The 13,390-nt window shown below is 36.8% G+C and overlaps 1 pseudogene; it reads left to right on the forward strand.

The window, feature by feature from the left end:
* The first annotated feature begins 268 nt into the window (after positions 1-268).
* LOC121974743 lies at positions 269-6,453 on the forward strand (annotated as a pseudogene).
* The last annotated feature ends 6,937 nt before the right edge of the window (positions 6,454-13,390 follow it).

The raw sequence follows: 13,390 nt of genomic DNA on the forward strand, positions 1-13,390 counted from the left end.
TTCTAATTTCGACTTGGATGCTTGAAAAATTGTGTTTGAAAAAGGCGGTTGCCAGGTTAGCCAGAGGGGTAATCTGGGAATTGATTTTAGTTAACTACGCCTTTTGATAAATACAAAATCGTGATATGTTTTTGGTAAATACATTAAACTTAGTACATTTTTTTTGATAAATTGCCGTTAAAATAATACACATTGGGCTTGCAGGTATGCCGTGTTTATTGGGCCCGTCGGCCCACTTAATGCGAACCCACTTAAGAAGCTACCGAGATCGAGCTGAGCGTCCCAATTCCGGAACTATCAGATCTAGGGTTTTACCAACAAGAAAACATGGCCGGCGCGGGGATGCACCCCTACCAGCAGCAGTGGGTACCTGCGATGGTCCCTCTCATCGCCGGAGATCCTTCCGTCCGCCCTGCCGCCGACGAGGTATGCCCTAAATCTTGATTCCCTGGTGAAATAGAGCGAACTCGATATGTTTGTTTTAAATCCTCTTGTTTCGTAGGTTCGGACGATATTTATCACGGGGTTACCTGGGGACGTCAAGGAGAGGGAGCTCCATAACCTTCTCAGGTGGTTGCCGGGCTTTGAGGCCTCTCAGATCAACTACAAGGCGGAGTTGCCCATGGGTTTCGCTCTTTTCTCCACGGCTCAGCACGCCTTGGCCGCCAAAGACGCCATTCAGGTGACTAACGCAACCCTCGTCGTTATCAGTGTGTTTTTGTTTATTTGGTCGCGTGCTGTGGTTCTTTGTTGATGTGAGGATATGGAATCCTTCAGGACTTGGTGTTTGACTCGGACATGGATTCCGTATTGCACACAGAGATGGCGAAGAAGAACCTTTTTGTAAAAAGAGGTCCGCCTTGTTAATATAGCTTGGATCGCTGATCTTTATAATAACTTACGTTGTCAACTAGTTTAGCTTCCATTTTTTTTTACTTATGCATGTGGAGTATTACGACGTACATAGTCTTGTATAATGTTCAATGAAGGATAACATGGCTTTAAAGCAATGAATTTTGGTTGGTATAGACTTCAATGACGTTGGATAAACATAAATCAAATGCTTCTCTTGAATTGCAAGGGTAAATACAGAAGTAAATTTATTACATACTTTTTTAAAAGTTAATTTAGAAAACAAGCATTGTTCCTTCCAGCTATTTATGGTGATGGCTTTTCCCCACAATGATCTCTATCCAAGGTTATGTTACTAGTAATTGTTTAGAGAGTTAATCATTTGAAAAATATAGTTTCTGTGTCACCATTAATTTGGAAGCTGAGGGTTCTTTTGGTTGCTGATTAAGGTTATCCGCATGTCTCTATTTTCTAGTTTCCTGATCCTTATTGGCATCATTATATCAATTTCTTTGCACTCCGCGCTTTGTCTATCTCAACTTACTATTTGTTGATTACTGATTATGTTTTTCACTTTTTGTTCTGCATAAAATGCACATAGTGTTGACAGAAACGATTCAGGGAATGTTTAGCCATGACATTCTGAGTTCAATATTGTGGTAACTTTCAGATCTGGTTGGGAATAATAATGTTTAAACAAAAGTCAGCTCTTTGTTTTCTTCGCTTTATTTTCTGATGGTTTTAAAAAAGAATGATACTTTCCTTTGTTAGATATTTAAATTTGCCTGAAAAATAAGTGCAAATATATAAGCTACGCCTGTTCTTTCTACGTGCATTGAAGCTACTCTGTGACTAACTTTGCAGTACTTGTTAAGTTTGTATTCAGAGCAAAATCTACTTGTCATACATGTACCTATATTCAATCTATAGAAATTGGGTTCCATCTGGAAATTGATTATCGAAGTGTTCTCCTTGAGTTGTGATTTGAATGTATAAATTTTTAACATACCTAGTTTGTTTAATTTATTTTTCATTCTTTCGATTAGCTGTGGGATCTGAGTCGAGCTCTCTTGACCAAAGTAAGCGTCTGCGTACAGCTGGAGATTATACTACTCATGCAGGTTATGCAACACCACCTTTCCATCCCCCCCCCCCCCCCCCCCCCCCCCCCCCCCCCCCTTTTGGGCAACCCCAAGGTAAATTTACAGTGAGCTAATATGGACTGAGATAATTCTATTTTTTTCCTTTTATTTTTGATCTTATTTCTTTGTTGCAAACAATTTTGTTTAGCTATATTGCTTCACATCCACCTGCCACATATGATCCATATGGAGGCTACCCAATACCTCAAGTAGCTATGCCCACTCCAGCTCCTATGCCAGCACCTAACCGCTATGCACCTGTACAGGTAATTCATGTTGCCATTTACCAATAATTATTTACTTTATGAGCTAATAGCTTCATTTTTTTTATTTCTATCCTCTCATAAATTTTATTGGTTTATTTCTTGATTAAAAAGATCAATGAAAAAAAATCAAAGTAAGATAAAGATGTTCCCAACTTCCTAATGACGTTTTATTTTATTAGACAAGATATCACGATTAGATTAAGTTGTGGAAACAAGTTCAAAGAAAGTCTAGAATTTCTCTCTAGATTATTGATAAATTTTGTTGCACTCTCATTTTAACAACTAAAAATTATTCTCTTTTATTTTATATTATTCAAATTTCTTACCTAGTAATATTCTACATCAATGATATGTTGATCGAGATTATTGTTCATGGCAACAAGCATGACTTATTCACATGAATTGCATACAATGATCGTATAGAAAAGTGACTTTTTTCCCACCTATTCGCAAAGAAAATAAAGTAGATAAGTGAAATCATTGAATACAATAATGAAGGCCAAAAATGGAAAAAAAAATCATATGAATAAATATGTTTAATTATACTTTGTGTCAGTCAAAGGTCTTTCTTATCATAGAAGACCTTGTACTATCTGTGTGGTAGTTGTTTGGCTAAATCAAGTCTTGCCATATCATCAGGTGGATACATTGTCAAGATGAAAATTTTCCTACTAAGGGTAAACATCAATAATTCCGAGTGTAATGAGAGTTGTGACATTTTTGAAATAAAAATTAAACAAATGTATGGAAACATTTATGGTAGAAGATTAAATTTCGAATTATCTTGTTAAAATTTGGTCACAATCTGCATAATACAAATAAAGTTTTCCTTTTACATGAGTTACGTATGCATTTTATCATGGGGAATGGATGGGTTCCAATTGGAGGAAGTGGGTGTAACCAAAAAGGCACAGGATGTCACCTGCCATTTGATTCAAAACTTGAATTTGCAACAAATTAGCAACCAAGTAATGGAAAAATGTCTAGGATTTCTTTCATTCATTTTGTTAATTTTTAGTAGATATTTGTACAATCAGTGGACAGTTTATATGTGTTAGTTTGTTATATTTATCTAATATTCTTCTCAGTTCTTATTTTTTCTAGTACACTTTTCATGCATTCTTACAGAATACGAAAGATAATCCTCCATGCAATACTCTTTTCATTGGCAATCTTGGTGAAAATGTAAATGAGGAAGAAGTTAAAGCTCTTTTCAGCGTGTATGAATCTCAGCTTGATTCATAATTTTGCAAATGCTGTAATATGTATTCATTTTAGATTTTGTTGAATCTTCTACCTCACTTTGTCAAGTAATCATTTATTTGCTATACCCTTTATCGTTTTGTCATTCACAGCCAATCAGGTTTCAAACAAATGAAGATTTTGCGACAGGAGAGAAATACAGTTTGCTTCATTGAGTTTGAAGTAATTTATAAATTCCTCTTAGTCTGGGAAATATAACTTTATATTTGCAACTTACTTACAGGATAGTTTTTGACTCTTTTCTCTAATTATATCCTTTGTTTTCTCTAATTCAGGATGTTGTCAGTGCTAAAAATGTTCACCAAAATCTTCAGGGTGCAGTTCTTGCTAGTTCTGGTCGCGGAGGCATGAGAATTCAATATCCTTTCTATAGCAGATTTTTTAATGGCAAATTTGTAATTGTTTATTGTCAAAATATGTTCAATTATTTTTATAATTTTCAATTATTGAACTCTGATTGGTTCCTTCCAATTTGTTGTCAATTATATGCTAATAAGTTAATAAGGATGACGCATGATACTTTTGCTGAACTAACAAATAGATCTTTGCCATTGCTATGATGCATAGAAAATCATTTATGCTTGGTTTTCTTTTCATTGCTAAAGTTTGCTGGCTAACCATGCTATGTTTAAGTTTTTGCAGTGTTACATCTTCTGTTTATCTGATAACAGACATCTTTGGAATTAAGCATTATAGGAGGTCAAACCAAGTTTAATTTGGTTTTATGCCATCATTAAGAGAACTTTCTTATTTTTAATTTACTTATGACAGTTATATTGGAAGTAAACATTGTATCTGATCAAGCCAAGTATAACATGGTTTTATCAGAACATCAAGAGCGCTTTCTAACTTATGGTCTAGTACTTCGCTAAATTTGACTCGTGCAACCTAAAGAACTATTTTGTAGATGTTTGACCTTAACCAAATATGGCAACTGAGCTACACCTCCGCAGGCGTATATTTGACTCAGTTTCTTGAGTTTCTAACAGTTGTTTAATGGTTATTTTTAACTGTTTGTTATTTTGACCAGTTTTTGTTGATATTTATGTGGTTTAGTTGTGAGTAGCAGTCTAGTTGCTAATTAATTTGATAGCCATGCCAGAATAGTGTTCTCTTGATATAAATTATCTATACATGTGATAACACTTAACAATGCCAGTATAATGCTATGCTAATACTGTAACAATGCAATAACCATATGTTTAATCATACACGACAGATAAGAATACAAGATCAATTTAGCTTAACCACAAAAATGGCCTAGCTTGTTGCATATAGACCATAAATTATTCAGACATGCTTGATATTTCCTATTTTGCTGAGGTTTAATGAAAAGAATATAAGATCTATCTTGCCTACTCAAAGTACTTGGCTCACGTCTTGTAAACCAGAAAAAAAATGCATACAGACTTAGTGCTGCATATTTTGCTGTGCATAACTTTGACACTGGCCCTGGTTGGTTGAGATTCTTTAGTTTTAAATTCTGTCAAGTTAAAGAGTTAACTTGTCTTCACAATTATAATTTTTATGTGCAATTGCAAGCAATGCCTTTGTTGTACTTAATGAATGATCCATCTCCAACGAGAACTTTATGTAATTATTTTATATACATTAACATGGATATGCATACACTTATCTTCTGTGATGATTACGTTTCCTTGATTTTTTCAAACATTTTCAAAGAACCCTTTTGGACGACGGAAGGACTCAGCTAATGGCGCTTCAGCTGAACCTAATTGAACTCCTCCAATCAACATCTGAGACATATCTTTGCTCAGTTGCAGAAAAAAGATTACAGAACTGGAATGGATAGTATTGGTGTTTGCACTGTTTTATTAAATTTTTATAGCATCTTTGTTTGAATGAACCTGTTGGCATGACTCATGGGTGACATTATCATATATCATGATGCACAAATACTAAGGCATTTAGCTCGACTGGTAGTTGTGCATTGGCATCATTGACACGAATGACAAATTCCTCAATCTGCAGTTTGCTGGCATCATTGACATTCATTGATATGATGTTTTGTTTACTTCGCATAAGCATTGTTGATTTTGTAGCTTATTATCTGCCGTTGAAGCACCATCTTTCTTAACTGAATGGTTGGCAACAACCATTCTTGCATAGTTTTTATTGCACTGGAGGAAACAAAGGTTCAAACTTCGTGCAATGGCATGACATGGCATTTCATAGCTACAGGCCATGGACCATCCCCATCATCCTTAGTCCAACTTCAGCCATTCATCATTCATGCTTTTCCTTAGCATGAAACTGACCAGTGTCTTTAGACCTCCAGGCTTCGGCTGTAAGGTCATTGTTTTTGCAGAATTTGGTGGTGTTCGGGAACACACTTCAGTTTCTATGATCTGGAATTCAGACATCAAGCTGTGAACTGTGAGCTAGTGAAAATTGCGTTTCTGGAAGCTGATTTAGTACTATCCAACATTCATTGCCTTGATTCTATTAATGGAGAAGGATTGGTTGTACACAGGAAGGATTTTGGGGAAACCCTAAAAAGTGTGGTTGGATAAGTTTGACATTAGCTTTGTTAGTGCAAAAGGAGTTAAGTGTTTGCACTGAAAGCTAGATGAGATCAAGGTCCGTTTTTGATGCAGGTCACAATCGTTTGAGTGATAAGAAGATTGTAAATTTGCAGCTGTTCGTTGATATTTGTAAAAAGATGAGGAAACAAATTTAGGAAGGTACAAGAAAGTGCACTCTGGTTTACCCGTATATTTGTCTGGCGATTGTTTCTTCACAAATATGGTTTTTGCCAGTGATGTTTTTGAAGAGAAAATAAGAAGCAAGGGGAGTGGATGCTTTTATCATATTGTGTTTCCTCAAGGTGTAACTCCAATGAAGGAATTTAAATTGTACGCAAATCTTTTGTAATGGATGATAAAGCGATATAATGCGAGATTGGATCATACGGTGAGGCATAAAAAACAAGTAAACAAAATGATCATAAATGGCAATGTTAATTTTGATTGAATAAATACATTTACCAAAATTCTACTTCAATTTTGCCCAATTTTATGAGCAAACTCGTTTCTCTTTTTCGTTTTCTTTGTTTAGTTATGAGAAGGGTTTGTTTTGTTAATTGTCCACCTCAAGGGGCCTAGTATCACTCGCTTCGTATAATAAGATAGTAGATAAATCATAAAGGATTTTTTATTCTAACATTTTATACCTATAAAACTTAACCTCCGAAGACCCATGTGAAGTATTTGTTGACAAAGACACTGGATCGTTGCACCTGTATATTCATAGATCAGTCTTTATTTTAGAAATTCATTTCATGCGTGTTATTTTTTTTTTAATATCAATTTATTGGATTCAATCAAACCAATTGTTAATATAAAAAAAAATCAATTAATTAGATAACCAATTGAGATTCAATTTATCTAAAAAAATATTCAATTAGTTGAATTTTGGATCCTGCTCGAACCAAAATCGCATATAAGAACAGGAGGGAAAGATAAACTTGAGCATAACACCTTATGTAAAAAGGAGCAAATTTTTACTTAAAAAAAGGGACACCAAGAACACAATACCGCAGAGAGCATCCATATTGAACAAGCAAGCAAATAACAAATTTTTATAGATTGGCTGCAACATTAGAACAAGACAAGGCACGCAAATGCTTTTGGGTATCAAATGATGCCTAAAACTCAAAGCCTGAGTCTGTCACATAGTCATGGTTTTAAAATGTAGCAACTTTATTCAATGCATGCGGAAATATCCAACCATAACCATGTTACGGTGACATCACAAACGAAAACAATTAAGAAATTTAAAGAGAACCGACAGCTTATGAGACCCACAAATGCTTCGTCTCTCATTCTGAAGCTGAATCAGATCGAATGGCTGTTGAGCAAACAAACACATCAGTAGATAGATAACTAACTAAATATCAAAGCATGTGGGTGTTAAAAAGAAAATGGAATTTTGAAAACCAGGAATTGCAGATATGAAACATTCAACAAAGATCGAGAAAATTTAAAATAAAATTAAAAAAATAAAAATAAGAACAAGAATGTGATTTTATTCACAATAAGAATGGCTTCGTAAGAAAAATCTACTAGTGTTAACAATTATCAATGAAGTTAGTAAAAATCTACTTATGTGATTTTAACTTTGTCATTTACTAAATGCAGTCCCAAATCAGATTCGACTTCTAAATCCAGTTAGTCCAACAGCAGTTGGACTTGCAAAAGGGCATCCATCATTTGACAAATCGTGAGATGGGCGTCCCTTTTCCAATTAAAGATAAATGGATGCCCCATTTATAGTAAACTATTTGAAATATCCCTGGAACAATTTTAAGATATAAGTTGTAGCAGGCTGGAAGCTTCTACAACAATGTGATTAACTTATGTTAATTTTGATTATTTGAAAGTGATAGTTTGGTTAAAATAATATTTCAATAAATAAAACAAATCAAATGGACTCCATCACACCCACTACAATTGAAATGAGCATTATTTGATCATGATCCACTATGTAGAAGCTGGTTGCTAGCTTCTATAACAGTGTAATTAACGTATGTTAATTTGCTTATTTGAGAGTGATAACATGGTTAAAATAATATTTGAATGAGTAAAACAAATCAAATGGACTCCATAACACCCACTACAACTGAAATGAGCATTATTTGATCACAATTCGTTATGTAGAAGCTAGCAGCTAGCTGCTACAATGTGTAGAAGCTAGCAGCTAGCTGCTACAACGTGTAGAAGTTGACTGCTAGCTTCAACAACGTACAGAAGCTGACTGCTAGCTTCAACAACGTACAGAAGCTTACTGCTAGCTTCTACAACGTGTGATTAACTTATGTTAATTTTGCTTATTTGAGAGTGATAACCTAGCTAAAATAATATTTCAATGAGTAAAACAAATCAAATGAACTCCATCACACACTATAATTGAAATGGGCATTATTTGATCACGATTCACTGTGTAGAAGCTAGCAGCTAGCTACTACGTGTAGAAGTTGGCAACTACCTTTTATTTGTTAGAATATTTCAATAAATAAAACAAAATAAGAGGACTCCATTACACCCACTACATTTGAAATGAGTATTATTTGATCATGATCGGTCGTGTAGAAGTTAGCGGCTACAATGTGTAGCAGTTGGTTGCTAGCTTTTACACGTTGTAATAGTTACCTGATAGCTTCTACACGTTGTAACAGCTATCCGATAGCTTCTACACGTTGTAGCAGCTACGATAGCAGCTACAACAATGTTGGGTCAAGAGTATTTTTGAGATAAAATTATAAATAGGACACCCATTTGATGTTTTTTGAAAAAGGGACGCCCATTCATGTTTCTCTTAATTTGGAGCGCCCTTTTGATTTTTGCCCCATTAAAATTAGAAAGGATTAAGCCTTATTTGGTTCAGAAAATTTACTTACAACTTATTTCATTTGCTAGAAAATAAAATTTAAAACTGAATGATAAACAAAATAAATAACCACAATTGCCTTTTGATTCAACACAATTAACTTTGTAAGTGGTAAATGATTTGATACATATTTATTTTTTCTTTTTAATTTTAACGGCAATTTAAATTTTAAGACTCTGCAAACTCAAAATAGAAAGCCCAGTAAGTGCTACTCCGCTGGTTCTGCCAACAACCTTATGATCTGAGAACCAGTTCCTAGAAGTTCCAACTTATGTTAAGTTTCATCTTTCTCAATCTATCTTAATACAATAACAAGCCTGAGGCTGAGATTTGGTATTGGTCAATGAAGCACAAATCTAAGAACCAACAAACACCATTTAAAATTTATTCATACTTTGAACACAAACTAATTTTACTTGCACATTTAAAATTTATTCCTCAATAACTTGCCAAGATTCTATGGCAACTATGGCTAAACTAGTGGCTCGTTATTGAAAGCATAATACGTGCTATTGTTTGCACTGATGATTCCATCAGGCATATGGAAGCAAGCAATTTGGCTGGCTTGAACAATTGGAATAACATCAGCTATCATAATTGCATCACATGCAGACCACTATTTATACCAACTAGATCTCTGTAATTACTGTGTAAACATTTTATCAATTACGATAACTAATTACCCAAAGATGTTAAGCTAACTTCAATGTCCAAACAAACAAAAAGAAATTTACTTGACAAATCACCACATAGATAAACATTGCTAATTCACCATGCTGTGAAGAAAGACCTTCAGCTGTGCCTGGACCAATCAACTAAATCTTATTCACGCTTCAAGCTCATATTCTAGACCATAGGATTATTTGTTTATCAGACTAGTTTAATGCAGATCTTAGTTTATCAGAGTAATTTAACTTTTATGAGCATAATTACCGTCACAATTTCAGAAATTATAAAGGTTCATTAGCTTAAATCTATATTACTTGGGCTGTAAAACAAATTTTTCAGAAAAGTAAGGATCTAGGTGTCTGGTGCTTAACTTTTCTACAAACTTTTACACACTAATGGAGAATCAAGGATCTCAATGTCCAACATAGGATGTCAAGCATCCACTATGGTTACAAGGTAGTTTGATTAAAGGAACATCAGTTTCAACAACTTTATGGAATCAAAATGGCATGTAAGAAGACAAAACCAGACCACAACATTAACCACAGATGGAAATGCTGTGATCTAAAGACATGTGGCCCCTTATATGATATAAAGGGCAGCCTGGTGCACAAAGCTCCCTCCAATGCGGGGTCTATTATCCTGCTTTGCAAGAGGCTATGTCCGAGACTCGAACCCGTTACCTCTAGGTCACATGACAATAACTTCACCGTTCCGAGATATCTAGTCCCTTGTATGATATAGACATTTTTTATTTTCATAGCATATAAAAGTTAAATTCACTCCATGCATGATGTTGGAATACACTATATATTTGTCTTATCCTACTTTACTATAATGTTTGCGTATGTGTGTTTCTTCCATTTGCATTGGAAGAGATGGTTCCAGGTTTTATGATAAGACTTGAACAAGTTTTACTAGAACAAAACAATTAAAATGAATGCCTCACTGTCCATATAAGTTTGATGGAGGATTCAATTCCTCTTTTTTAAAATAAAATAGAAGAGGAAGGACCCATCGACACAACACTCATTAATGCTCTTACATAGCAAACAGAAGAATTGTTAATAAACAAGAATAACAAATGGGTGATAAAGAAACAAACCAGTACCTGAGAGTTTGACTACAAGAAAGGCCAATCATATGATGAGTAGTGAGGCTACAACTCATAGCTTAATTGAGAGATGGCAGAATTGTACATAAATAGTGATGACACTAACTAAATGCATCTCAGTAGTTGTTTGTGGAGGCTGCATATGGAAAAACATCAACTAGTGGAAAGGTTGCCGAGAAAATTGAAATGATGACTGAGGTGTAAAATTTATCAATGTGTCTCTTGTGGAGCCTAATTTATATGTGTTTTTTGTAAATATACTATTTGTTAGCATGAGAAGAAAAGTGAACCTACAGGAGTTAACTGTTGGTGCAACATCCCTCAGGTCAAGGTTGACCTGGTTGACCAAGCTTGAGTCTTGGTTTGGGTTTCGATGTTTGACAATACAAGATTGATTGAAGAAGAGTCAAGTAGGTCAAGGATGACCAGATACTTGACTGGGAAGTCCTAACTGGGATGTTAGGCAGGTGAAAATCCTAGTGAGTGAAGCTAGGTGAAAGACCTGGTGAGTGAAGTCAGGCAGAAGAGAAGTCCTAGTGAGTGAAGCTAGGTGAAAGTCCTGGTGAGTGAAGCCAGGTGAAAATCCTAGTGAGTGAAGCTAGGTGAAAGACCTGATGAGTGAAGCCAGGCAGAAGAGAAGTCCTAGTGAGTGAAGCTAGGAAGATTGGAAGTCCTGGTGAGTGAAGTCAGGCACGGGGAAATCCAGATGGGTCAAGGTTGACCAGACATCTGGTGAAAGTCCAAGTAGGTCAAAGGATTGACTGGATACTTGGCACGGAGAAATCCAGATGGGTCAAGGTTGACCAGACATCTGGTGAAAGTCCAAGTTGTAGGATCGAAAAGAATTTAGATATTTCCACAATTGCATGATATTGTCCACTTTGGGCCTAAGCCCTCATGGTTTTGCTCTTGGGCTCTCCCCAAAAGGCCTCATGCCAATGGAGATATCTTTTTTCTTATAAACCCATGATCTTTCCCATGTGTTTCCAATATGGGACTATGTTTGCAACCTTGCAACCCCAACACAAGTAGGTCAAGGTAGTGACCGGATACTTGGCAAGATGAAGAAAAGTCCAAGTGGGTCAAAGGGAGTGACCGGACACTTGGTGAGGGAATCCTAGCAGGTCAAGGGTGATCGGATGCTAGGCATGATGAACCAACATGTCAAGATTGACCGGATGTTTGTTTGGGAGGCTTGGGACTTGGTTTTGGGCAAAAACCAGAAGCCGAATCGATCAGCCGATCGATTGGCTGGAGCCCAATCGATCGGTCGATCGATTGGGGTGTCCCTGCGAGAAGCCTTCGTCCCAATCGATCAGTGGATCGATTGGGAGGAAGTCGCGAGCGCACAGAATGCCTCTGGATCGATCAGCCGATCGATCCAGGCGAATTTCCAGAGATCAGAGGCACTCTGAATCGATCCATGGATTGATCCAAAGCCTCCCCGATCGATTGGGAGCAATCCAATCGATTGGGATCCGACCGTTGGCGTAGATAAAGGCCGTTGGCGTGCGTCTTCTTTGGGAACAACTTCACCGATTCATCTCAGATCACTTCAGCGCTTCCACAGCTTCTCCACAAAGATCAGATCGCCAGTTCTTGAAGGTTCTTGGAGGTTTTCCAAGTCAAGAGGCGGATCTACAGCTGAAGAAGAAAGCTAGGGTTAGGGTTTCTATATTCATTGTAAGCTTTTGCTTGTATTTGTGTATCCTTTCCCTTTCTTCTTGTAGTGTGAATTTGTAGGGCTTCTCCGCCTTCGGTAGTTACCGAAAAGGAGGGTTTTATTAGTGGAGGGCGCGTGAGTAGGTGTGGATCGTTGGACTAGTCACCTCTTGTGAGGTGGATACCAAGTAAACCAACCTTGTTAGCGTTGTGTGGTTTGTTTCTTGTATTTCCGCTGCGCATCTTTGAAGAAACAAGCAACGACGAGCACCTAGCACGCGACGAGCTATTCCCCCCCCCCCCCCCCCCCCCCTAGCTACTTTTCGGTCCCAACATTAACGAATGAAACAATTGTATATATTGGTTAAAGGCGAAGAGAAATTTTATTCAGTAAGTCTATTGGAATATGCCCAATTTTCTTGGAACAAAGGGTTGGTCATAACAAAAAAGGTTATAGTGAGAAAAGGGAAGAGGCTAGAAGCAATATGCAAAGAACTGGGTCGAAAGACATTGGAATTCAATGGATATTAGTACAATGGAAGGCTGATTTGAGACATTGGCACCACTGTAACCAATAAATTGAATGATAAAGATGATTTGATGAAGATATCTGCAGATCCGAACAAAACGATGAAGCGTAGGGCATAGAAGTTATACATCAGAAGAGATAGGGGAGACTCACTAGGACTTTCAGGCTTGCCGTTGGACCACTTGGAGATGGCGAAGTGGACCTTTTCCCGATTGGCCGCATTCGATCGGTGGGGCTCCTTGAGGCAGGACCTCACGAGGGAGGCGCAGATGTTGGAGTAGCTAATGTAAGTCATCCCTGCCGCTCTCCAGAACGGCACCGCCGCACCTGAGCTCGCCATCGCCCGCCGCAACACAATTGTTCTCCTTCCTCTTTGGAAAGTGCGAGATCACCGACTTGGGGCTGGGGCGATTTTATAGGCGTTTTATGGACGGGCCGTAATAGAAAAAGCAACGAAAAAAAGAAGGGCCGAAGCAAAAAAAAA

Source organism: Zingiber officinale, chromosome 4B (assembly GCF_018446385.1).
Source record: "Zingiber officinale cultivar Zhangliang chromosome 4B, Zo_v1.1, whole genome shotgun sequence".
NCBI classification, from domain to species: Eukaryota; Viridiplantae; Streptophyta; class Magnoliopsida; order Zingiberales; family Zingiberaceae; genus Zingiber; species Zingiber officinale.